The sequence below is a fragment of the Bos javanicus genome, chromosome 16 (genome assembly GCF_032452875.1).
Source record: "Bos javanicus breed banteng chromosome 16, ARS-OSU_banteng_1.0, whole genome shotgun sequence".
In the NCBI taxonomy this organism is placed as follows: domain Eukaryota; kingdom Metazoa; phylum Chordata; class Mammalia; order Artiodactyla; family Bovidae; genus Bos; species Bos javanicus.
In genome coordinates this window covers 70,902,994-70,927,532 of record NC_083883.1, presented here as the reverse complement: position 1 = coordinate 70,927,532, position 24,539 = coordinate 70,902,994, and the positions used below count along the sequence as shown (strand labels likewise).

General features: G+C 47.5%; 1 long non-coding RNA gene across 4 annotated transcripts in view; it reads left to right on the top strand.

Moving 5' to 3' along the window:
* LOC133228120 (uncharacterized) overlaps window positions 1-24,539 on the top strand; it is a 63,821-nt gene that overhangs the window by 25,258 nt on the left and 14,024 nt on the right. The window contains exons 2-3 of one of the 4 annotated variants that reach the window (XR_009730073.1): window positions 7,108-7,217; window positions 8,558-10,705. This is a non-coding gene — a long non-coding RNA (uncharacterized LOC133228120). Of the gene's footprint in view, window positions 1-5,275; window positions 7,218-8,557; window positions 10,706-21,996; window positions 22,185-22,911; window positions 22,985-24,539 lie in introns of those variants that run through there. The other 3 variants (XR_009730075.1, XR_009730076.1, XR_009730074.1) reach the window with 3 other exon arrangements.

Here is a 24,539-nt window from a genome sequence, read left to right as displayed (position 1 = left end):
TATACCCCAGTGTTTAAATGATATGTTGGGAACGTTCTTGGTGGTCCAGCGGCTAAGACTCCGCAGTCCCAATGCAGGGGGCCTGGTTCGATCCTTGGTCAGGGAACTAGATTCCACATGCCATAACCTAAAGATCCCACATGCTTCAGCTAAGACCCAGTGTGGCCAAATAAATAAATATTTAAAAAATTAAATAAAAATAAAAAACTCTTTAAAAAGCTATGATGGAGGAATCATACTGGTAATTTGGGAGTCCAGAGGGTTGATTTGAGGAAGTAGGAAAGAAAGGCTCTCTGGAGGAATGTGTTTTTAAATCCTGAGACTTGAGCATGTTTAGGATACAAAGTGATGAAAAGGAGACAGCAGAAAAGGAGAAACTCAAAAGGAGGGAAGTGATGGGTGGTGAGGGGCAGGACCCAGAGCCAGATGAAGGATCTGCCTTGGACAGGATAAAGGATGCTTCATAAGGAAGGTAGAGATGACAGGTGAGGGTATAGACAGGTTAGTGGTAAGGAGGAAGCCAAGGGAGCATGTGCCCCACATTCTCAGTATTTGTAAAGAAGTAGGCAAGAATGAAATGGAGTGAGGAGGAAGGGGATAGAGCAGGATTTGGAGGTGAGAGAAGATACCCAGAAAGGTAGGGGAACCAATGTTCATTGCAGAATTATTTACGATAGCTAGGACAACCTAGATATCCATCGACAGATGAATGGATAAAAATCTGTGGTACATAAATACAATGGAATATTACTCAGCTATAAAAAGGAACACATTTGGGTCAGTGCTAATGAGGTGGATGAGCCTAGTGCCTATTAAACAGAGTGAAGTAAGTCAGAAAGAGAAAAACAAATACCATATACTAACGCATATATACAGAATCTGGAAAGACGGTACTGACGAACCTATCTGCAGGGCACTGATGGAGACAGACATAGGGAATGGACTTACAGACACAATGAGTGGGGGAAGGAGAGGGTGGGGCGAATGGAGAGGTTAGCATGGAAGCATATACACTACCAGATGTAAAATAGACAGCCAGTGGGAATTTGCTGCATGATTCAGGGAACTCAAACCAGGGCTCTGTGACAACCTAGAGGGGTGGGATGGGGTGGGAGGTGGCAGGGAGGTTGAGGATGGAGGGGGAACATGTATACCTATGTCTGATTCATGCTGGTGTATGGCAGAAACTAACACAATATTGTAAAGCAATTATCCTTCAATTAAAAATAAATAACTTTAAAAAAAGGAAGGTAGGTGAAGAGAAGAGAAGGAAGGCATGGTGGCAGGGTTGGGTTTGGAGACGCATGGTGTCAATGGTCATGTGGCTTCCACTGGCTTCCCTCAACAAACTGGCTGCAGGAGCAAGGGCATTTGATAGATATGTGATCCTTAAGGATAATGGCAAGGAAGTGACTAAATGGATAGATGATTAGAAAGGGAAGGATGTGAAGCCAGTTGAGAGATGATAGTTGGAGAGACATTTATTTTGTCATGGGCAGAAAGTATCCATGAGATGCAAAAAAATAAAAGTAAATGGAGGAAAAGAAAGATAAGATATTGTGCTCAGAGTAGGTGATCGGCTTTTCAGATGGAAGGTGTTGGAAGGCAGGGTATAGGTTACGAGGTGTCAAAGTCCATGGTACAGAACAGGCTGAGAAGCATCATTGTGTAAGGGTTCCCTGCTATCCGCGAAGGCTCTGGGGATGATGGCAGGACCAGGATGCAGAGCAACACAGCTGGGTAAATGAGGGGAGTGACAGTGAGGATGGAGCAAATAACCTCTGTCCTCTCCTGAGTTCTGCCGTCCATGGACGTCTTTTCTTGTCGCTTTCATTTATCCATTTACCCACAGTTTAATTCTCCAGGCCCATTTTTACAGAAAACACTTACATGGGATGGTAAACCTAGATTTCAGAGAGCCCAGAAGAGTTGGGGGGAAGTCAAATGAGAAGGAGGATCCAGGCAGGTGCCTGGCAGAGGTGAAGACCATCTGGTGGAAAAACAGGATCTGGGATGTGAGATGTTTTTGAGATGCTACAAGCCCCTGAGAAGGTGACACTTCTCATCTCTTGTGGGACAGTGGACCTCTGGGCTTTTGCTTTAAGTTCCCAAGAGAACATCAGATATATTGCTTTGGGCCTTCATAGAGCTCAGAGTACCTGAGGGGAGGGCTTCCTATGGCCTGAAGCAGGATGGAAGACACTGGGGTTCTCAGGGTTCTCTGACTTTGGCCAAGGTCATCCCTGAGATAAGAAGAAAAGAGAAAGAGAAAGAGAAAGTGAAGTCACTCAGTCGTGTTCAACTCTTTGCAACCTTGTGGACTGTAGCCCACAAGGCTCCTCTGTCCATGGAGTTTTCCAGGCAAGAGTACTGGAGTGGGTTGCCATTTCCTTCTCTGGGGATCTTCCCAACCCAGGGACAGGACCCAGGTCTCCCGTATCGCAGGCAGACGCTTTATCCTCTGAGCCACCAGGGAAGCGCCCCTGAGCCGAGAGGGAGGATGAAATTGGATGAAATCGGCTGGTACTCTGATGAGAGAGGTGGCATCCCTGGGCACCCAGGCTGGGGGAGGTTGGCTCCAGCGGGTTGGCTCAGCATACCTTCATGGTGATATTTAATCAGTTGCTGAAGCTGATGGTCCAGATGGAGAGAGCGTGGTGTGCTGTCAGGCTGAAGTCATCAAAGAGGAGTCTCCGGGGGACTGGGCCTGTTAAACAGAGTGCCTTTTATAGTCTGGGAATGGAGGCAGAAGTGGACTAAGCTCCTCAAAGACTGGGCCCTATGAAAGGACCACTCTGTCCCCTATTTGGCTTCTGGCAGCCACACCAGTGGGTATGGGGTGAGGGCCAGCATCTTCAGGGGATAGCAGGGCTTGGTGAGTTGGTTACTCAGCAAACAGGCAAAGTCTCTATTGCACTGGTCTCCTTGCTGGTTTTGTGGGTGTTCAGAAGTTGTATTACTCAGTCCCAATCTGCCCGCTTGCTTTCATAGGAGGTATAGGATGGCGCTACAATCAACCACACCTGGAAGCCTTGGTAGGCGTAATGGTGGGCCTGGGCTGCTCCCTATGGTTTTGTTTGCATCACTGATTCCTGCTGAGACTAGTAAAGTTCTCTGTGTGTGTGCCTGGCAGCCCATGATGGGGCATTCCTAGCTAGCAAGTCCTCATTAGTTCTGCCTTCTGGAACGGATTCTATTCTAAGCTATCCATCCTGAGATCTGCAGAGCAAAGGGAAGTGGGATGGGATTAGGGGTGGGATAGGGGAGAGAGAGGGCTTCACAGCCACAGCAAGAAAGGTGAAAAAGAAGGAGGGAGAGAGAAGACACCTTCATGCCATTTCTTTGGTGAGGACGCCGAGTCTGCTCAGGCTTAGCCCAGGGAGCGGAGGAATGAGCTGGAGCTCCTGGCCCTCTTATGTCCTGCTATTCCTCTGCCCCAAAGGGCCCCTTTCTTCTCTGCAGTGGTGTCTCAGCATCCTAGTGTTGCTTGTTTCTTTATTCAATTCCTACATAATATAAAGGTCCTTGGTTCCCCTTTAGAAGCTGAAGTTGGAGAGGTGGGCCCTGTTCTGCTCCTTGGTATGTGGACACATGCGGCTGATGTACTCTTGGACAGCTGGATGCTTCCATCTACCTGGTAATGAGCAGAAACAAATTCAGTGACAGCAGAGGTACCATAGGCCAGACTGGGCCTGTAAGTGGGGTGGCGGCCTCTACGCTGCCTGGTCTCCTTGCTCTGCCTGTTGGCTGCTTCTTTCGTGTTTCCATCACCTCCATGGGCTCTTAGTTTTCCTTCCAATAAATCTCTTTTCTATGGAAATTGGAGTTACTTTCTGTTGTCGTCAGCTGAGAATCCTGACTGAGAAGCATTCCCCAAGAACCCACAGAGTTCCTTCTACCCTTTCTTAGATACGAAAGCCCTTGGAACATGTTGCTTTTTGAGTTGGGTTTAGAAACCTTGTTTTCCTGTGTTATAAGCTCCTTGAGAAAAGGGATCACATTAGATTTTTCTCTACAGAGAGTATCTGTGATGATTTGCCTACCCTCTAACATTTACTGAATGATAAATATGCAAATGACAACGTGGCTGAGCATGCATATTAGCTACCTGTTGAGACACAGTAAATGCCCCAGAACTTAGTGGTTTAAAACTGCAATAACTATTGTCTCACACTGCTACTAGGAGTTAGGAATTCGGAGTGGCTTAGCTGGATGGTTTTCTCATGTAGGTTCAGTTAAGATGTTGCCTGGAGCTTTTGCATACTGGACTAGATGTGGAGAATCTAATCTCAACATAGTTCATCAGTTCAGTTCAGTTCAGTTGCTCAGTCGTGTCCAACTCTTTGCGACCCCATGAATCGCAGCATGCCAGGCCTCCGTGTCCATCACCAACTCCCGGAGTTCACTCAGACTCATGTCCATCGAGTCAGTGATGCCATCCAGCCATCTCATCCTCTGTTGTCCCCTTCTCCTCCTGCCCCCAATCCCTCCCAGCATCAGGGTCTTTTCCAATGAATCAACTCTTCGCACGAGGTGGCCAAAGTACTGGAGTTTCAGCTTTAGCGTCATTCCTTCCAAAGAAATCCCAGGGCTGATCTCCTTCAGAATGGACTGGTTGGATCTCCTTGCAGTCCAAGGACTCTCAAGAGTCTTCTCCAACACCACAGTTCAAAAGCATCAATTCTTCGGCGCTCAGCCTTTTTCACAGTCCAACTCTCACATCCATACATGACCACAGGAAAAACCATAGCCTTGACTAGATGGACCTTTGTTGGAAAGTAATGTCTCTGCTTTTCAATATGCTATCTAGATTGGTCATAACTTTCCTTCCAAGGAGTAAGCGTCTTTTAATTTCATGGCTGCAGTCACCATCTGCAGTGATTTTGGAGCCCCCCAAAATAAAGTCCGCCACTGTTTCCACTGTTTCCCCATCTATTTCCCATGAAGTGATGGGACCGGATGCCATGATCTTTGTTTTCTGAATGTTGAGCTTTAAGCCAATTTTTTCACTCTCTACTTTCACTTTCATCAAGGGGCTTTTTAGTTCCTCTTCACTTTCTGTCATAAGGGTGGTGTCATCTGCATGTCTGAGGTTATTGATATTTCTCCTGGAAATCTTGATTCCAGCTTGTGTTTCTTCCAGTCCAGCATTTCTCATGATGTACTCTGCATGTAAGTTAAATAAGAAGGGTGACAATATACAGCCTTTTCCTATTTGGAACCAGTCTGTTGTTCCATGTCCAGTTCTAACTGTTGCTTCCTGACCTGAATACAGATTTCTCAAGAGGCAGATCTGTAAAAAAAGATCTTCATGACCCAGATAATCACAATGGTATGATCACTCACCTAGAGCCAGACATCCTGGAATGTGAAGTCAAGTGGGCCTTAGAAAGCATCACTACGAACAAAGCTAGTGGAGGTGATGGAATTCCAGTTGAGCTATTTCAAATCCCGAAAGATGATGCTGTGAAAATGCTGCACTCAATATGCCAGCAATTTGGAAAACTCAGCAGTGGCCACAGGACTGGAAAAGGTGAGTTTTCATTCCAATCCCAAAGAAAGGCAATGCCAAAGAATGCTCAAACTACTGCACAATTGTACTCATCTCACATGCTAGTAAATTAATGCTCAAAATTCTCCAAGCCAGGCTTCAGCAATATGTGAACTGTGAACTTCCTGATGTTCAAGCTGGTTTTAGAAAAGGCAGAGGAGCCAGAGATCAAATTTCCAACATCTGCTGGATCATGGAAAAAGCAAGAGAGTTCCAGAAAAACATCTATTTCTGCTTTATTGACTATGCCAAAGCCTTTGACTGTGTGGATCACAATAAACTGTGGAAAATTCTGAAAGAGATGGGAATAGTTCACTCAAGTGACTGGCAAGTCAGTGCCAATGTTGGCAGGAACCCTCGGTTTCTATCCATGTGGACTTCTTCACTGGGCTACTTGAGCACTCTTCCGACATGGCAGCTGGCTTCCTCCAAAGCAAATGAACCAAGCCAGAGCAAAGCACATATTGCAATGCCTTTTGTGATCTAGCTTCAGAAATCACACTCCTTCATTTCTGCAATATCCTTTTGGTTACACAGGCCTGCTCTATTGGGTGTGGGGGAGATCTATGCAAGGGCAACATCTTGGGGGTGTCTGTTGCCACCTGGTTCATGAAGACAACAGGAGTGGATCTCAGGGTCAGGGCCTACCTCAGTCAGATGCTTTGGAGATCACAGGGAGAGCTAAAAATGATGTTGACCAAACTGGCTCTGAAGATTAAAGCCCGGGGTCTGTCCACTGTGTTTGCTTGGTCTTGCCTGGGGGTCTCCACTTTCAGTTTCCTGACATGGTGGATGAACCCTGCCTCCCCCGCAAGCCCCCACCCCCACCTCAGTGTCCATACTCTGATTCTCAGAGAACTGGACATATGGCATGGAGGTGAGGTGGGCAGGGTTGGGAGGCTTCAGTTAGAGACCTTACCCAAGGCCTCTGGAGGAGGAAATGGTAACCCACTCCAGTATTCTTTCCTGGAAAATTCCATGGCAGAGGAGCCTGATGGGCTACAGTTCATGGCGTCACAAAGAGTCGGACATGACTGAGCTCGCAGGCATGCACCCAAGGCCTCTCATTCCTACAAACTTCCCATGTCATTTATCCCTCCTGTGATTCCACTAAGTTCTACATTCTTCTCTTGCTGTTTGATTCTAGGAAGGTGGAGTGCGTTGAATCCCCAAATTCATGTCCACTTGGGACTTCAAAATGTGATCTTCTTTGGACACAGAGTCTTTGCAGATATAATTAAGGAATTGAGAACATATTGGATAAGGGTGGGCCCTAATTTCAGTGAAAGTGTCCTTCTAAGAGACAGAAAAGGGCAAGAACACAGAAAGGGAGGGATGTGACGGTGGAGGCAAAGATGGGAGTGGGGTGGTGTCCTCATGTGGTCTCAGTTACAATGTTGACTGTCTATGAGTCAAGGGAGGCTGAGGCCTGCTGGCCTGGAGAGAGGCTGGGCTGTTTCTCCTTCAGAGCCTCCAGAAGGGAGCCATTCTGCTGACACCTTGATGTTGGACTGCCAGCCTCTAACTCTAAGAGAATATGTTTCTGTTCTTTTAAGCCACCCAAGTTTATGGCGATCTGTTACAGCTGCCCTGGGAAACCAATACAGAAGGGGAGAGAGAATACAGATCTTCAAGACCTTCCAAGCCTGACTGTGGCTCAGAACCGGTAAATGAAGCAGGAACAGGGTTGAGGCAGGTGCTCTGAGGGGTGAGAAGGTTTTTCTTTATAACCTGGAGACCCTCAGGGCAGCCTGTTCACCTCCAGCCTCCCCACCGCCATGGTGCTCTGCCTGGTAAGGTCCTGAGAATTGTTGGCACTTTGGCATGGGGTGGAGATGGGGCCAGGGGGCCTCCCATCTGAACAGGTGGAGTGAGAAAACGAGACCTGTCCTATCCAATGGCCCATTCATTGACTTACTCAACGATTCACTCATTGAGTAACTAGCTAACTAATTAATTGATTAACTAATTAGCTGGAAGCAAAGCTATGTGGGTCCTTTCTTCTCTTTTCTCTAGTTTATTCCTATATTCCACCAGAATCAAATGCTTCTCCTAAAACCGAAGCCCTTTCAGCGAGGTGGAAAGAAGCTCTTCCACTAATTCATGCTAGTGTCTCAGACGTTTTTTAGTGATCTCATGGCTTTTTCATCAACAGGATATTGGAATTTTAAAAGCAAGACCTGGAAAACTCAGTCATCTCTGTCTAGCGCTGGTGATGGGATCAAGGGAGGGACTCCCTCCGACCTAAGCTCAGCCCACGGCAGTGATTCGGCTGTGAATCTGTCATTACAAGCTAAGGGAGTAGGCTTCCCTGTGCAGTCTGAGGTGGCATAGGATGGGGTTTGGTTCTGGAGGAATCGAGGAAACCCATTCTGCCCTTGGGTAGCTTCACTCCCAGCTGTGCAGGAGAAGCCTGGAGATGGGATAGCTTACCCCAGGGCTTCCTCTTTGGGTGGAATTGACCTTGCGATGGCGGTGTTTTCCCCAGTCCCTTCCTCTGGGGCTCTTTAATGCCAGTCTGAACAGTCTGGAAATGGAATCCCTGGGACCCTTCCCCATTATCATTATTATAATAAACTCCACGATTGTAGCCGCGGAGCCTCAGGCTGCAGGAATGCAGACTCTAATTACCTCGCTTCTAAATGCTCCTGGTAATGGATGATGAGGCCTCGTACATCAGACCAGTTAAATTGTTGTGCGACTCGGCCGCAGTTTAACTCGGCAGACGACACACTCAGACTTGGCATATAGAGAGAATCTGAACTACTTGGGAATTAAGTTTTAGAACAAACTGGCAAGGGCCAGGGAAGCCTTTGGAAGGGAGAAGTTAAATCAGTGAGGTCTTGGACCTGAAATTATTATCCATGATCACCTTCTTTTACTGCCCACCTGGTTCCATGTTCCAGGGAGCAGAGCCTGGAGGCTGTAGGGATGTTCAGCCTCTCTGCCAGGCACAGGGGATGAGGAGGGCTGGAGATGGGACCAGACAGTGTCTCTGTCCTCTAGGAGTTTATGTCCAGTGAGAGGCGGAGCCCACACATCTGTTTCATGGACCACACTGGGAGCCAGTTCCTCGAGTTACAAACTGAGGATCTGGGGCTTAAAGGAGACCGGGTAATCTTGCCACATGGCATGGGGAGCTTATGGAATGGGTTATAGGGAAAGAATATCTGGGGACTTCCCTGGTGGTCCAGGTTCAATCCCTGGTCAGGGAACTAAGATCCCACACGTCTTGGAGCAACTAGGCCAGTGCTCTGCAACTACTGAGCTTATGTGATACAACTACAGAGTCCCTGCATCACAATGAAAGATCCCACATGACATAGCAGAAATCCTGAGTGCTAAGACCCAATACACCCAGATAAAGAAAGAAAGAAAGAAATATGAAAAAAAGACCAAGACTTTTTTTTTTTCTTTTTTTTTTTTTTAAGAATATCTGGATTGCTCATTAAAGAAGGCACAGAGTTTGGGCAGGCTAAAGGGAAAATTAGAGAGTGACCAAGATGCCTCCTTAGAAAGGAGGCTGTGAGCAACGTGGCCCATGGCTCAACATGGCTCCCTCCCTTTTCACCTGCCCTAACTCACCCGTTAGGTGAGTGGGCAGGTGAAAAGGGAGGGAGAAAAGAAGAAGGTGGCACTGTATCCTGGAAGCTGAGGCCAGGCTGTGAGGCTAGATTCCTTCCTTTTCTCAAGGGAGCATACATGAGCAGGGCTCACCAGTAACACCGGCCAGAGGCATACCTGGTCCCTGGGGTTGTGCCTCTGAACACAGGCTGGTCAAGCTGGGGCCCGGCGTGCAGGGCAAAAGTTCCGAGTTAGCTCCACACTAAGTCAATAGAGTTCAGACCGGCTGGATGGCTTCAGTGCTCCCGGGCACTGCCCCTCCACCCTCCCTGTTGCCATGTTCTTAAAGTGGGACTCGGGCATTTGCGTGGTCATCCCTACCCCTGGTGTGATCCTCTCCTCTCCTCCCCACTCCTTTTCCCAAGTTAGGATCAGAAAGGGTCAGCCCTGCTCCAGAGAATTTGACCTTGGGGTGAAAACCCAGTGGCAAGGAGGTTTGCAGGCGGACTGCAGCTGGCCACGTGCAGGTCAGGGACACTGTGCTCCCTGGGGCCTGTTCCGTCTGCGCGAATGGATATGTGATGTGGCATGTCCTGCCACCCCAGGATGGATGCTGTTCAAGCTCCGAGGGACCACGGGGCTCTCGCCGGCCTCCCCTCGACCAACCGTCTTTTCCTCCTTCCTGCTGCCTTTCATTCACTCACAGGCCCCAACGGCTTCCAGAGCTCCTTATACGTTTGCTGTGAATCCTTATTTCCAGATTAGCCACCATGTACACAACGTGGAGCGTCTCTGATTTGAGGAGCAAAAACAGTGATTACTAGATTGGTTCTCTCTCGCAGAATGCGGAGGAACAAACAATGCCACACAATTTCAGTTTGTATAGCGTCTTTCAAACCATCCAATGCCCTGGGCACAGCGTGGAGTTGCTGTAAATAATACAATCACCGAGATGAACATTCTAAACATCTTTGCATCGAGCTTCATTTCATCCTGCCATACTGGAGGCTGGAATGAAAGAGAGGGGGCCGGTGTGGCCCCAGACCCGGATGGGAGCCAAAGGGGGCGGGCGGCTGGAGAGGTGGTGGAAGGGAGATGGGGGACGGTGGCCTGGAACAGTTGCGTTTAAATGAGGGCAGGAAATGGGCTACAAAGCAGGGAGAGGTGGGAGGAGCTGGTCCTGGAGAGGGAGTGGGGGCCGGAAGGGTTGCTCGGGCAGGATGCACCTCCGCCTTCCGAAGGACTGGGAGAGGCAGGTGGAAGGGGGGCAGGAGAGGTGGCTGCTTTCATGGAAGGCTTTAGGGAGACTTGAATGAACACGGGGTGGTTGGGCTGGCTGTGTTACTTACATAACCTGTTGTGTGACTCAGTTTTGTCTCCCTGACCTTGGTTTTTCCATGAGGGGGTCATAGCAGTTGGCCATTAAGTTCCATGGCAGATCTGATGGTCTCTGAGCTATTGATTCTGTGGCTCCCACAACCCAGTCCCCCGCCCCTCAACCATGAGAAACCATCAGGGGTTCTGACTGCTTGTCCTCTGCCTGGGGGTAAAAGGCAGAGTACTCCCCCCCGCACCCGCCATTGCCCCCACTTTCTGCAGCAGGAACCTCCTCTCAGCTTCCAGTGGACCAAAATCCCCACCTTCCGGACTGGCTCTGGAGAAGAGGAAGGTGAACTTAAGAGACTGCACCTCAAATGAATAACCTGGCTATGTCTGAATGCTCCTGTGGGACGTTGGGCAAAAGCCAACCTCTCTGACTCTCCATTTGCCACTTTAAATGGGCAGAGAAAACCAGCCACAGCCAGTCACAGGATTCTGGTGAGGATTCACTGAAACAGCAAGGTTCCTGGTATACCGTCTGGCACAAAGTGAGTGTACAATTATTGGCTCAGGCGGTAAAGAATCTGTCCGCAATGCGTGAGACCTGGGTTCGATCCCTGGGTGAGGAAGATCCCCTGGAGAAGGGAATGGCAACCCACTCGGGTATTCTTGCTTGGAGAATCCCACGGACAGAGGAGCCCGGTGGGCTACAGTCCATGGGGTCACAAACAGTTGGAAACGACTGAGCGACTACCATATGGGTATTTCTGAGCTTCCCGCGTGGCTCAGCTGGTAAAGAATCCGTCTGCAATGCAGGAGACCTGGGTTCGATTCCTGGATTCGGAAGATTCCCCGGAGGAGGGCATAGCAATTCACTCCAGTATTCTTGCCTGGAGAATCCCCATGGACAGAGAAGCCTGGCAGTCCATGGGATTGCCAAGAGTCAGACACCACCGAGACTAACACACACACACACACACATATTGTGGTGATGATTTTAGTTACGGGTGACGATGATTCATCCACCGAGAGGGCACACACAGCCCCGGGGACTCGGGTACACTTGGGGATGGGGCTAGGTGGCAGGAGTGCAGGGACCCCCTGCCCTGCAGGCCCGCCCGGGGCACCGGCTGTGGCTGCCTCTGGGATGGGCATCTGGAACTCGCTCACTCTCATTTTCAAGTTGCTGGAGTTTTGTTCATCAGTTCTTCCTAATTTGGGTGAAGTTCGCCATATGGAGAGCAGGGAACAGTGTTAAAAAAGCTTTCACACATAGATAGCGCAGCGCTTTCTCTGCTAAATGAGGACTCTCTTCCCCAGCGCAGATTTCACACGCCGATCTCCAGGGTGTTGAGTTCCCTCCGCAACAGGGGTGGAGTTGTGGAGGCTCCTGGAGCCATTGTCTCCAGCCGGCAGGGTCCTGTTCCGACCCCAGGAGAAATCCCATCTTCTTTTTCCTCCCCAGGGGTGAGGGTTTTCCAGCCCTCTCAGGTGAACCGACCGCGCTTCCAAGACCGGGCCAGCCTGCGGTCTCCCCACCCGGGCCCCCCGTGGCTCGGCTGCCGGCCTGGCACGCCGGGATCTCCCGGGATCCCTCTGGATGCTACTCTGGTTTCCCGTCTGGAAGGAAGCTGGGCTGTTCTGAATTGAGCCCAAGCCCCCTGTTCCCCAACCCTCATCGCAGTCTCTAGAACTTTCTCTCCCAGCCAAGACATCTGCCACAGTGAGACTCCCTACCCTTCCTCCCACTCCTTCTTCCTGGCCTGACTGCACCACAAAGCCTGCTTTCCTTGTTGAAAACCAGTCTCTTCATTTGTCTACTGGAGGCTGAACTGGTGCTGCCCTTGCCCAACAGCGGGGGCACACTTACTGCTGGGGCTACTGAAGGCTCTCGCTCAGGCAACTGGACCGTGTTCCTTCCCAGATGTCACTCTGTTGGGCTTTTGTCTGCCTGGGTGGGGCTGCAGTTAACTAGGGGTCAGCCGGCAACTTGTTTGGCCTCAACTTCTTCCTTGGTGATGGAGATATGTGTTGGTCCTATACATTATTATCTCATTTCTTACTTTGCAAAACCCAGGCAAGGTCTTTGTGAATATCCTGATTTCAAAGAAGAGGAACCAAAAACTCAGAGAGGTTAAGTGGCTCATGCAAAATTGCACAGCCAGTTAGTGGCAGAGAGGAGGTTCAAATCCAGATCTCCGGACCCCGGATACTGTGCAATGTTCATCAAGCCTGCTCTCCAGATCGTTGTCTTAGTGCTAATATCCTACTGCATTTAAAGATGTTTCACACTTGGTGTAGGGATCAAAACCGAACAGAAATACAGTTGAAGACTGAAACTTAAAGGCTCTGGGGAGAGAGTTAGTGTTTTCCTAGGCTGGCTGGCCTTCTGGAACGGCGTCCTGTGTTAGGAGAGAGAGGTGAGGTGGAACTCTGCCACCCACATGGGTTTGGCTCTCCTTGGGACCCCTGCACAGCACTGCAGGGCTTGACTTGCCACCCTGAGGGAGGAAGAGGAGCTTGAAATTGTTTCTGAGATGTTTTCATTGATTTTCTTTAATGCACAAAAACATTTCCATTCCCACATGGGCTTAGTTGAAGGGGACAAAAGAAAAGATTTGACACAAACTTAGGGGGCTAGGTGGAACTCAGGGAGGGAGCCTGAGTGCCTTGTCGATTGCCCTTCAATTTATCAGTATTTTCCCGGAGTTCCTTTGCAAAGCTCTCTGCTTAATCTCGCTGCTGGGTGGGGATTGGATGAAGAGATGTGGCTCTCCGGGTTCCTTGGCTTCCAGACCAGTTTAAGCCGGCAGCTCTGCCCCTGCTCTGTGTTAACTGTGCCCCAGAACTGTTTTGTTTTTCTTTAAGAGCATCTGGCTTTCTGGCTAGAGTTCTAGGTCCCCCAAATGAACAGGGGGGTGGGGGACATAGTGCAGCCAGCGGCCCTGTGTGGGGCGCGGGACCCAACAGGAGGCCTCGGTACCTAGAGCTCTGGTGCTCTTATACCTGTAATTTACGAGGGTAACAATTCTTCTCCATGAAACTGCTGTCTGGAGTACCTGTCAGGTTCCAACAATGCTTACAAATGACATGAAAATAAAAATATAAAAGGAAAGCATCATGATCAAATTATTTTTTCCCCCATAATCAAGTTCTTAAAGAAAGCCACCCCAGATGAGTGAGCAGGAGCGAGGGATGGCAAGAGGGAGGAAAACCAAGATGGCACCTCTCTGCTCCCTGTCCCTCTTCTCCGGAGGGCTGCTGGGCATTCTGGGGCCCTCAGGTGAATGTTCTCCAAAACCTCCAAGAAAGCTCCGTCTCAGTTTCCCTTGCTTGGCTCCTGGTTTAGGTTCAAGGACTGTTGTGACAAAGTGCCACCAACTGGGAGCTTAGAACAACAGAAATGTATTTCAGCTCGGGAGGCTGGAAGTCCAAGATCAAGGTGTTAGCCAGGCTATATCCCCTCAAAGGCGCCAGGGAGGGGTCTGTCCCAGCTGAGTCTCTCTCCCAGCTTCTGGCTCTGGGAGAACAGCCTCCATCTTCACACTACTTTCTCCCTGTGTGCGTGTCTGTCTCTGTGTCCGAATTTCCTTTTTTTGTAAGGACACCTGTCACATTGGATCAGGGCCCACCCTAATCATCTCATTTTGATTACCTCTGTAAAGACCTGACTTCCAAATAAGGTCATATTGTGAGGTATCAGGGGTTAGGATTCCAACATATCTTTTTTTTTTTTTGCAGGAACACAATTAAACCCTACGAGGCTCTCTCTTCCCCAGACTTTTTTTTTTCTTTTTCCGCCGGTAAGCTGTCCTTTAAATTTGAAAGGGACTTTACAGTCACAAACTGCTAGTGTAGTGAGAAAAACTGCTAGTGTAGTTGGGATTCCCAGGTGGCTCAGTGGTAAAGAATTTGCCTGCCAACGCAGGAGACATAGGAGACACATTTGAGCCCTGGCCTGGATAGATCCCCTGGAGGAGGAAATGGCAACCCACTCCAGGATTCTTGCCTGGAGAATTCCATGGACAGAGGAGCCTGGTGGGCTACAGTCCATGGGGTCGCAGAGTCAGACATGACTGAGCATGCATGCACGCAGTGAGAAAAAAACACAGGCTAGAAATTCATGTAGGTCTGTGTTCAAACTCTGGTGCTCTAAGTTACTATGGGACTGGGGAACCCATTTCCTCATTGGAAATTGGTAGTAATATTTCCATTTTATTGGTCAAATGTGAGGTCTGATAAACTAAAGGACCTGGCATGGTGCTTGATACATGGTAGGCGCTCAAGAAATGGAGGCTGGGTGTTGTTCTCCCTTTTTGTGGATGAGGAAACTGAGGCTCAGAGATCACCTAATCCAGGGCAACATGGATGCCATCTCTGCAGACTGGACCATAGACCTTGTTTCCTCTTGTGCCCCATGTGGTCATGGTACTACCCTCGTGGTATTACACTCATTACATATATATTTTTAACACATCTTTTTCCCTTGCTAGACTCCAAGTTATTTGAAAACTGTAATTAACCACTGTAATTCACTTCTTTTTGTATTTGATTTTTATTTCAGTAAATATACCTAACATAAGACTGACCATTTCAACCATTTTAAAGTGTCATGTTCAATGACATTAAGTACATTCACAGTATTATGAAACCATCATCATCATCTATTTCCAGAATTTTTTCATCTTCAGAAATGAAAATTCTGTACTCATTAAATACTAACTTCCCCTAGCCTTTGTTTCTATGAGTTTGACTACTCTAGGAACCTCCTATACATGGAATCAGGCAGTATTTATCCTTTTGTGTCTGGCTTCTTTCACTTAGCATCGTGTTTCCAAGATTCATTCAGGTTGTAGCACATGTCAGAATTGCCTTCCTTTTTAAGGCTGAATAGTATTCCATTGTATGTGTATCCCACACTTTATCCATTCATCCATTTGTGGAAGTTCATGTTATTTTCACCTTTGCATGTATGAGTGCTCAGTCGTGTCCAACTATTTGTGCCCCTGTAGACTGTAGCCTGCCAGGCTCTTCTGTCCATGGGACTATCCCTGAAAGAATACTGGAGTGGAATGCCATTTCCTTCTCCAGGGGACCTTCCCAACCCAGGGCTCAAACCCACATCTCTTACGTCTCCTGCATTGGCAGGCAGATTCTTTACACAGAGCCACCTGGGAAGCCCTCTTTTCACCTTCAGGCTATTGTGAATAATGCTGATATGAACATTAGTGTACAATTATCTATTTAAGTCACAGCTTTCAATTATTTGGGTAGATCCCCAGGATTGGAATGTCCAAATCTAACCATATTCACCTTTGTATTCTCATGGTTAATTGCAGTACCTTTAGAATCTTATTACTTAACAAATGTTTGCTGAATGGATGTAATAAGGATTGAATGATTGAATGAGTAATTGAATAATGAATAAAACAAGGAGCAGAAAACTTACAAGGAAAGAGGAGGTCGTCGTAAAGTGGGAGGATAAGTTGAAGCCCATGGACTGGATTACCAGGAAGGAGAAGCGAATGGGTCAGCTTCTGTAAGAACTGTCCGACAAGCTTCTGAGAGTCTCCATGGTACACAGGCAAGCACTCCACCAAGACGCTCGCCTCATGCTTTCCTCAGAGAATTCTTTCCCAAGTAATCAAAGTACCAATAGGCTGATGCTCTTGATTAATTACTGTGCTTGAGAACATACTGGAAAGTGATTTGGAATTTTGGACTTCAGGCAACAGCCCTCCTCACTCACAGACAGACTGGGGTCTCCCTGGCAAGGATTTCCCATGGCTCCTTCAAGTACCTACTCCTAGGAGCTCGATTCACGTGTCTCTTCCGTGCCTCCCGGAAAGCCTTACATGCGCTGTCTGTCCTGCTCCTCTTGCATCTGACATGAAGGTCATACAGCTGAATGTGACTTTATTTGTTTTCCTTTTGTTTGGAGCTGAGGACAAGCTGCCCGTCTTCCTCCTAGCCCTGGATGCTGGGAGGCTGTGATTGGCAGGGGCCCAGGATGAAAGAGAAATGTGCCTTAGGAAGCAGATCTGCCAGAAAAATTCTGGCTGGTCTGAGCTCATCTCACCCCATTCTTGATGGCAGTAGTTTTGCATTTCTCTGGGCAACTCCCTCTTCTCATCCCTCAGCCAGCCCCTAAGAAACTCAAATTCCAGAGGCAGCAGCATTGGCTCTGAAGGTTTCTGGCAGCTCGTCGCTCAGATTCGGCCACCAGTTTGACAAGGAGGAGGGTGGCATGGGGGCGGTGAGCCTGGTGACCACGAACGGTTTAGCCAATTCTTACCGCTGCAAACTTTGTATGAAAATGGCAGGATCTCACCCACCTTCTCTCTAGGTAGATAAGTAAGAAGCCAGTGAGAGGAAGGACATCTTTTCTCCATCAGACCTTTGTCACGTCCAAATGAAAGCAAATCCCAGCCTCGAGAGACCCGGAGTCTTCCTTATTTTATGTTACAGCAGAAGACTTGGTAGGGGAGCGGCAGGGGGCTGGGGTTGGGGGGGGGCAGGCCCAAAGGTAGGGGGGCGGAGGGGAGGAGGGGGCACGGGCTGGGTGAATAGGAACTCAAGAGCTCTTCTGCACAACGAGATTAGCACGATGTGAGCATTTCCATGCCAAGGTGCTAACGCAATAATACACGCGAGTTTGCCAACTTTTCAAATTGAATGTATTTGATTATTTGCTTTTAATTAGTGTGAGTTTTGGAGTATGTACAGGATTGTCAGGGATACACGCAAAGCCTCCTACAGCCCATGAAGCCTCCCCTCGGTAAAGACGGGCCGGGATTGTTCTTTTTGAGCTGTGGAGAATGAGATTTAACAGCTCTGTTAAATGTTTTAGCCCATTTCCATTGTGCCTCTGTTTCAACCTATTGGCAAGACCAATTGAAGTGAGAAAATAAACCTCTTATCTGATCTGAATGCTGAGCGCAGCCCCTAAGAAGAATTTTCCAGCTCAACTTCGGCTTTCCACGAACATCCCTGTTTTGTGCTGTGCTTTCTTTTTCTTCCTAGAATTGGCTATTAAGCTGACTTTTTCTCTTCTCCCTTTCTTGTATGAACATTTCAGGAAACATCTATACACATGGGGGGAAAGAAAGTGGGCATGGAGAGGGGAGACGGAGAGAAGAAATGTGTTTGTATAACTTTAGAAGTGTTTTGAGGGCACTTTCTATCTGCTGGAGACGTGAGAGGATCCTGGGTTTGGTGTCTCTCCAGACAGCAGGCGAGGCTCGAGGCCCTGGGAGGCTGCAGAGAGGCTGGTCTCGCCAGGCCAGGAGGGAGGGAGTTGGATTTGAGCCTCTGAGCCCTGTGCTGCCATCTGCACCTTGGGGGACAGTCCTCTCCTGGCTGGTGTACCACCTACGGCATCTTTCATTCCGGCGTTATTTTACCCGAGATCTCAGCTGCCCCCGACAACCCTGACCCACTTCCCATGGGTGTTTTGCAGGCAATGGTCCTTTACAAAAAGCCAAACAAATCCTTCTTTAGTCACCAACTTCAAGAAGCAGAATAAGGTGCAGAAGTCAGGGAAGCAGCTCTTTTCCATCTCTTTATATTTGCTAAAGAGGAGAAGAATGTGATATGAGGCTTGTTTCATCCGCAGTGCTTTTTTTTTCTCCCCGGCTGCCTCAGGCCAGGCACTCAGTTAGCCTCTGCCCCAGGACACCGGGGACACAGACAGAGGCTGAAGCCCACCCTGATGTGGCTGGCCACTTTGCCCCTTACTGCCCCAAGCCCACGTCGCTATCCCAGCAACTCGCTTGGGCCACGGAGGAGCCGCCATGGAGCAGGGCAGCAAGACCGCTCATACGGCATTCTGCGGACGGCCGCCCGCTCACCCATTACCTACACAATCTCTCAGTTACATTAAAAAAAAAAAATCTTTCCCCCCCTTAACAATAGAGAGGAACAAATGGTTGACAAATAACAACAGCAGCAGCTCTCCAACAAAAGCACGCAATTATTACAATTATACTATCCTTGATTAGGCTGCCATGCATTGCATTTCAATGTAATTGATGTTGTAGGTTGACACATCGGACACCAAATATTCTCGCCTGTCCCTTCTCTCTTTTGTTTCAGAAGCTGATTTGCATTTTCTATGCTTTTAGTAATGAAGACTTAGCACTTTTCCTCCATTAGAAAAAAAAAGAGAGCTACAATAATCTGCAACTCGGCACTTGTTTAAGGATTCTGACCCTCGAAAATACCACTTTGCTTCACACATTAGCTGCTTACAAAGAAGGAAGCTAATGTATCATCTAATTGGGCAAACCACTGCATCTGATTTCTCTCAATCAGACTATTAGCTTCGTAATTACCCATCTGCCTCGTGTGGAAAAAACGGCAAGGCGCACACCCAGCTAATAACGTTCTCAAGAGCTCTCCACCGCAATGAGAGGAGGCGCCGTGGAGGGATGTGGGCTCTAACCATTTCGGTGCCAAGGTGGTCATACAATGCAGGGGGGCTTTGCCAACCTCCCCCCGCCTGAATGCGTTTCATTATTTGTCTTTAATTAGTTGGAGTTTTGGGGTAGGGAGGGTCTGTTCAGGATTGCTGTCCCTGCCGCTGCGGTGGTGGGTGGTGGTGGCTGCCGCAGATGCTGAAGGATGGTGACCCGCTGGGAGGCGGGATGCAGGTTGCCAGTGGCCTCTGCCGGAGATGCAGGGGTTGAAGGAAGGTGTCCGGGGGCTTGCTGGGGGTCCTCAAAGGGGAATGAAGATTCCACCAAGATCGAGCAAGGTCTTCTCTTGCCCTTCCTTTTCTTCTTCTGGGGTTGGATTCTTCCTTTTCCCACGTAGGTTGAAGAGACATCCTTTGCACCCCTCCAGGGCTGGCCGGATGGTGGATGAGGACACCGGGAAGCCCAGGACCTGTGCCCCCTGCTCTGTGTGCTCGGCTTGTCATCGTTCTTCTGGCTCACTTTCCAGACACCTTGTTGTTGGTTCCAGGTGGCCAAGCTGTTCCTTGGTCAGGAGCGTGTGACCGTCCCCTTCTCCATAGACTGGGGAAGGAGGTTACATCTGCTCATGTCCTCGGGATGTGGGTGGCTGGGGGGTGGATGCACTTGGGAGGGCAGGTGGGGTGGATTTGGGGGTCAACGGAAGTGGTTGTTGGGGCTCCCTAACCCCTCAGCCATGCTACCCCACTGGAGTGGCTCAGCTGTTTGATTTGTCTCTCTGTCTATGTCATTTTATTTGAACATTAAGTTCCAGATGAAAATTTTGAGACTAACTGGATACACACAGTCTGGCTAGTAATGTCCAATGTTACGTCTATTTCAAGTCAGTGAACCACGCCTATGCCAACACCATTACTCGCCATCTAGCAGTGTGGTAACGTCCAAAGCTGCTGTCCTGGAAGTACGAGGCGGCGGTGGTGGTGGTTTAGTCACTAAGTCATGTCCGACTTTTGCAACCGCATGGACTGGAGCCTGCCAGGCTTCTCTGTCCATGGGATTCTCCAGGCAAGCATACTGGAGTGGGTTGCCATTTCCTTCTCCAGAAGTAGGAGGTAACATATCCAAATGGAGTCTTCTAAGGCTGACACAGTGATGACTTTTACTTATGTGGATTTCTTTTTGTAAGTTTAACTGTGATACGATTTGAAAAATTTGCTTATTATTTATTTATTATTTATGTGGGTTCTAGTTCCCTGACCAGAAGTCTAATCTCTGCCCCTTGCATTGGAGGTGTAGAGTCTTAACCACTGGACCACCAGGGAAATCCCATGTTATGGTTTTAAACACTGATATCTAATATTAAAGTACTAGATTGAGAACAGAAATTTACATGTTCATTCTATCACTCAGAGAAGCATTTTCTAAAAACCCTATAGTGTGTGTGTGTGTGTGTGTGTTGTGGTGAAGAGTCCTATAGATTATATTATATTGGGCATAGTCCCTGCATGGAATGTTAGTAAATAAAAGGTAAGTGTGTCCCTGACACAAGTAAAAGACGAAGTCTTAGGATTCATCTGGTCTCTTCCCTGGTGGAGGCGTGACCCAGTCATGCACGAGCCTACCTCAACCAAGTACCTTTTATCTTCTAGTGCTCAGGCTTCCAGCGATTAGTTCTTTTTAACTTCACAATACCCTCTTGAAAGAGTTTGAAAGTGAAAGTGTTAGTCGCTCACTTGTGTCCGACTCTTTGTGACCCCATGGACTGTAGCCCACCAGGCTTCTCTGACCATGGAATTGTCCAGGCAAGAATGCTGGAGTGGGTTGCCATTTCCTTCTCCAGGGGGTCTTCCCAACCCAGGGGTAGAACCTGGGTCTCCTACATGGCAGGAAAATTCTTTACTGTCTGAGCCATCAGGGAAGCCCGCTGAAAGAGTTTGGCTGATCTGTATTATCTTTCCCAGTCTATCTGTAGAGAAATTAGGGAACTTAACAGCCGCGTGTAACTCTTAGGGTTTAGGAATTTTGTGCAAGATGCTGTCACTGCATCATATAGAATCTTACAAAGATCTGAAAATTGCACTATATGTACATCCTGTATTTTATAACTGATCTCTGCCACCCACCCCTCCACTTTTTCCTTTGGCTGCCAGGCAGCTCAAAGACCAAATTTTAACCTATCTCCATTGGCTTAATAAGACTATATGTCTTATGTTGTGTGTGTGAATGATACTAAAATATTGTGCTTTTTCTGTTTATAATCATATTTTTCATTTGTTTTCATTCCTGCAAATACTTATTTCTCTTAAATCTTTTTGTATTATATGCATTTTTGGGGTATAATATCTAATGCTCCTCAGGTGGCACAGTGGTAAAGAATATGCCTGCCAAGCAGGAGCTGTGGATTCAATTCCTGGGTTGGGAAGACCTCTTGGAGTAGGAAAGGCAACTTGCTCCAGTATTCTTGCCTGGGAAATCCCATGGACAGAGGAGACTGGCAGGAGTTGGACATGACCAAGCACACTCACACACACACAACATATATATATAAATACTTGATGGGGAAGGTTCTGGTAGAAACAAGAACCAGAGAGTTTAAGTGATTTGTCTACATTACACAGGAATGAATGAAGTCAAGAAATCTTCCCACTACCTAACAGTATGTTTTCCCAGATGCTTTGTTTTTTTTAATTTTATTTTATTTTTAAACTTTACAAATTGTATTAGTTTTGCCAAATATCAAAATGAATCCGCCACAGGTATACATGTGTTCCCCATCCTGAACCCTCCTCCCTCCTCCCTCCCCATACCATCCCTCTGGGTCATCCCAGTGCACTAGCCCCAAGCATACAGTATCGTGCATTGAACCTGGACTGGCCACTCGTCCCAGATGCTTTGATGTTAGCTATGAAATCTGCCAAAATGAGTTTAGCTTGGGATCTACTACAACTTCTTAATTTGTCTTTGGCGAGGTTCATGTAATTTGTCAGCCTCCAGACAGCTTTTAGCTCTTCCCTAGGGGGCTAAACAGTGTGAACTGATGAAGCCACATCCTGGGACAGAAGTAAGGGAGAGATGCTCTCATGGCCTTCTGAGCTCAGGACTTGCGTGGTCTTCATAGTTGTGGTTTCAGCCATCACTTCTGTCATACTCTGAGTTGCCCTCCCAGGGTTCCTCCGCTGAGAAGGTGGAGTTTGCTACAGCCTCTGCATGACCCCTAGGTCAAGAGGAGAAGGGACTTGTGTGTCCTGAAGGAGTGAATGCAGAAGAGCAGAGGACAGGTTTTCTGCTTCAGACTCTCAGAAACCTCACCTTGGCTACCTCCTCACCAACAGCATGTGAGAACCCCTGGTACTTGTGAAATGCTTCCTGGGACATGCTTGCTCTTGTGCGTGCGTTCACGCGTGCTCAGTCAAGTCCGACTCTTTGCAACCCTATGGGCTGTAGCCTGCCAGGGTCCTCTGTCCATGGGATTCTCCAGGAGAGAATTCTGGAGTATAGTTTGCTATTTCCTAATCCAGGGGTTCTTCCCGACCCAGGGGTTGAACCCACGTCTCCTGTGCTGCAGGCGAATTCTTTACTGCTGAGCCACCAGGGAAGCCCTTGGGGCGTGCTCTCATTTTAGCCTAAATACTGATTGTCTGTTTGGGTCAGGTCTTTAGTAATCACCTTGGTTTTCATTTGCCTCAAAGCATAGTCACTATTCTCCAGAGGCTAACAGTCCCAAAGGACTCCCCCAGGGAAGGAGGTTCCATAATACAGCCATTCCAAACCTTTTGGAGTGGAAACATCCTCTCAGTTGTTTTTAGCCGGCCTGTTTCCTCTCTACCTTTTTATTGAAAAGTCATATGACCCTTTTAAATAAATATAGTTCTTTCGAGAATTTGATTATCACCACTTCTCTCCTCCAACTTGGACATGGGAAAAACTGGGCCCAAAGAACAAGTACTTGAAACAAACCCAAATGCAATTTTATAATAAGCTCTAATCTGAACGACTCTCAGGAAGTTCTTCCCTGTCTCTAACTGCTGTCCTTCCTACTCCATTTTATTTCATTTCCTCTAGGTCTTTCCTTAGAGGAGACAAGCATCATATGAATACCCAGATAACTGGAAATACAGCCAACTTTCTGTGGATTGTAAGTAGATTATGTTGCAGTTTATCGCTGGCAAATCTTGCTTTCATCTCTTAGTTAACATCTCCATTGCTTACTTAATTTCTTTATTGCTTTTATAACCATTGCCATCTGCTCCTGAGATTGGAATTCAACAGGAACTAGGAAATTGAAACTTTCAAAATGAAAATAGTGATTTTTGAGGCCAATCAGACTGAAAAGATAGAAATCTTGGAGGAGAGAGAGCTCTGCTTAAAATGACCACAGCCTACTAAGAGTCAAGTTGGCCTTAGCAACCTTCTGATCATCTTTCACTTGGTATATTGATGAGAAAAATCAAGCCCTTGATCAGGTAAGAGAGTTGTCAAATGTCACAGAGCTACTTGGTGGCAGCTCTGATACGAAGATCCAGGCCTGGGTATCTTTATAGTCTATCATGATTCTTACTTATCAGCCTGAAAAGTAAAATTGTCCATTTCTAGCACAGAGCACGTGACTGGGTAGACATGCGTATTGGCACAGAACTGAAAAATGGGGTGGTTCCGAGCTTTCCGGCTCCTCTGGAATTTTGTCCTCATGATGCAATTTTATGATTTTTGTGTGTGATATCATGAATAACTAGGACATCAGCTATCTCCATTAGAAAAAGCAAGCAGAACTACAGACTGTCATGCATATACTCCAGAATAATTTGACATACAGAAATTATTTCATATGTATCTACTGTTCGGGTTACCTTTGTGAGGATCTCTTGTATTTCTGTGGACAACGAGGAATTGGTGTTATTTATGCCTTCATGTAGGAGTCGGAATATGTGCAACACCCTCAGCATCTGGACCAAGGCCAGTCTGTATTTTTTTCCCCATCTGCTCCTGGTATTTTAAGTAAAAATGTTTGTATCTGTATCCCCCAAGCCCTCTTGTAAATTGTAAATCATGCCATTATATCTGGTAAAACCACAATGTCAAGCAACAATTCACAAAGCCACAAAGATTCTCCGGAGTAATTTTCCTGTTCTCGTTGATCAATTTTATATTTTCCCCCTGGCCATACGCACACATTAAATGGCACTAATTCAGTGAGAAACTCATAAGGGATAATATTTCAAGTGGCACAAATGGTGGCGATGTCTTTACAAGTATCTGTTTTATAATTGCCTCCGCACTCTACCTGAATCTGTTTCTCTCTGTTGTTTCAGCTGAGTGAAATGGACATAGAAATGGCGTGGGGGGCAGGGAGTGAGGGAAGGGGGTGGAGAATGGTTTAGTTAAATTAGGTGTAAAACCAGGAAAATCTCAAGTCAAAAATTGTATGGTTGCAATTATTTCTTTCGTCTGGTGAGGCTATTTATTGTCATTTCTGGAGCAACGACAGGTTGGGGAGAGTGGGCTGGTGCTGGCTAGTCAGGGAGGAGGCTTACACTTGAGAGTCTCTCACCTATAACTTGAAGGCACACTTTATCTAGGTCACCGATTTCTTTTTTTAAATTTTTTGATTGGCTTTTAAATGAAAAAATTGTTTTTAGTAAACTTAAATTCAAGTACAGTGTATGTGGAGAAAAGTGCATAATTCATAGTTA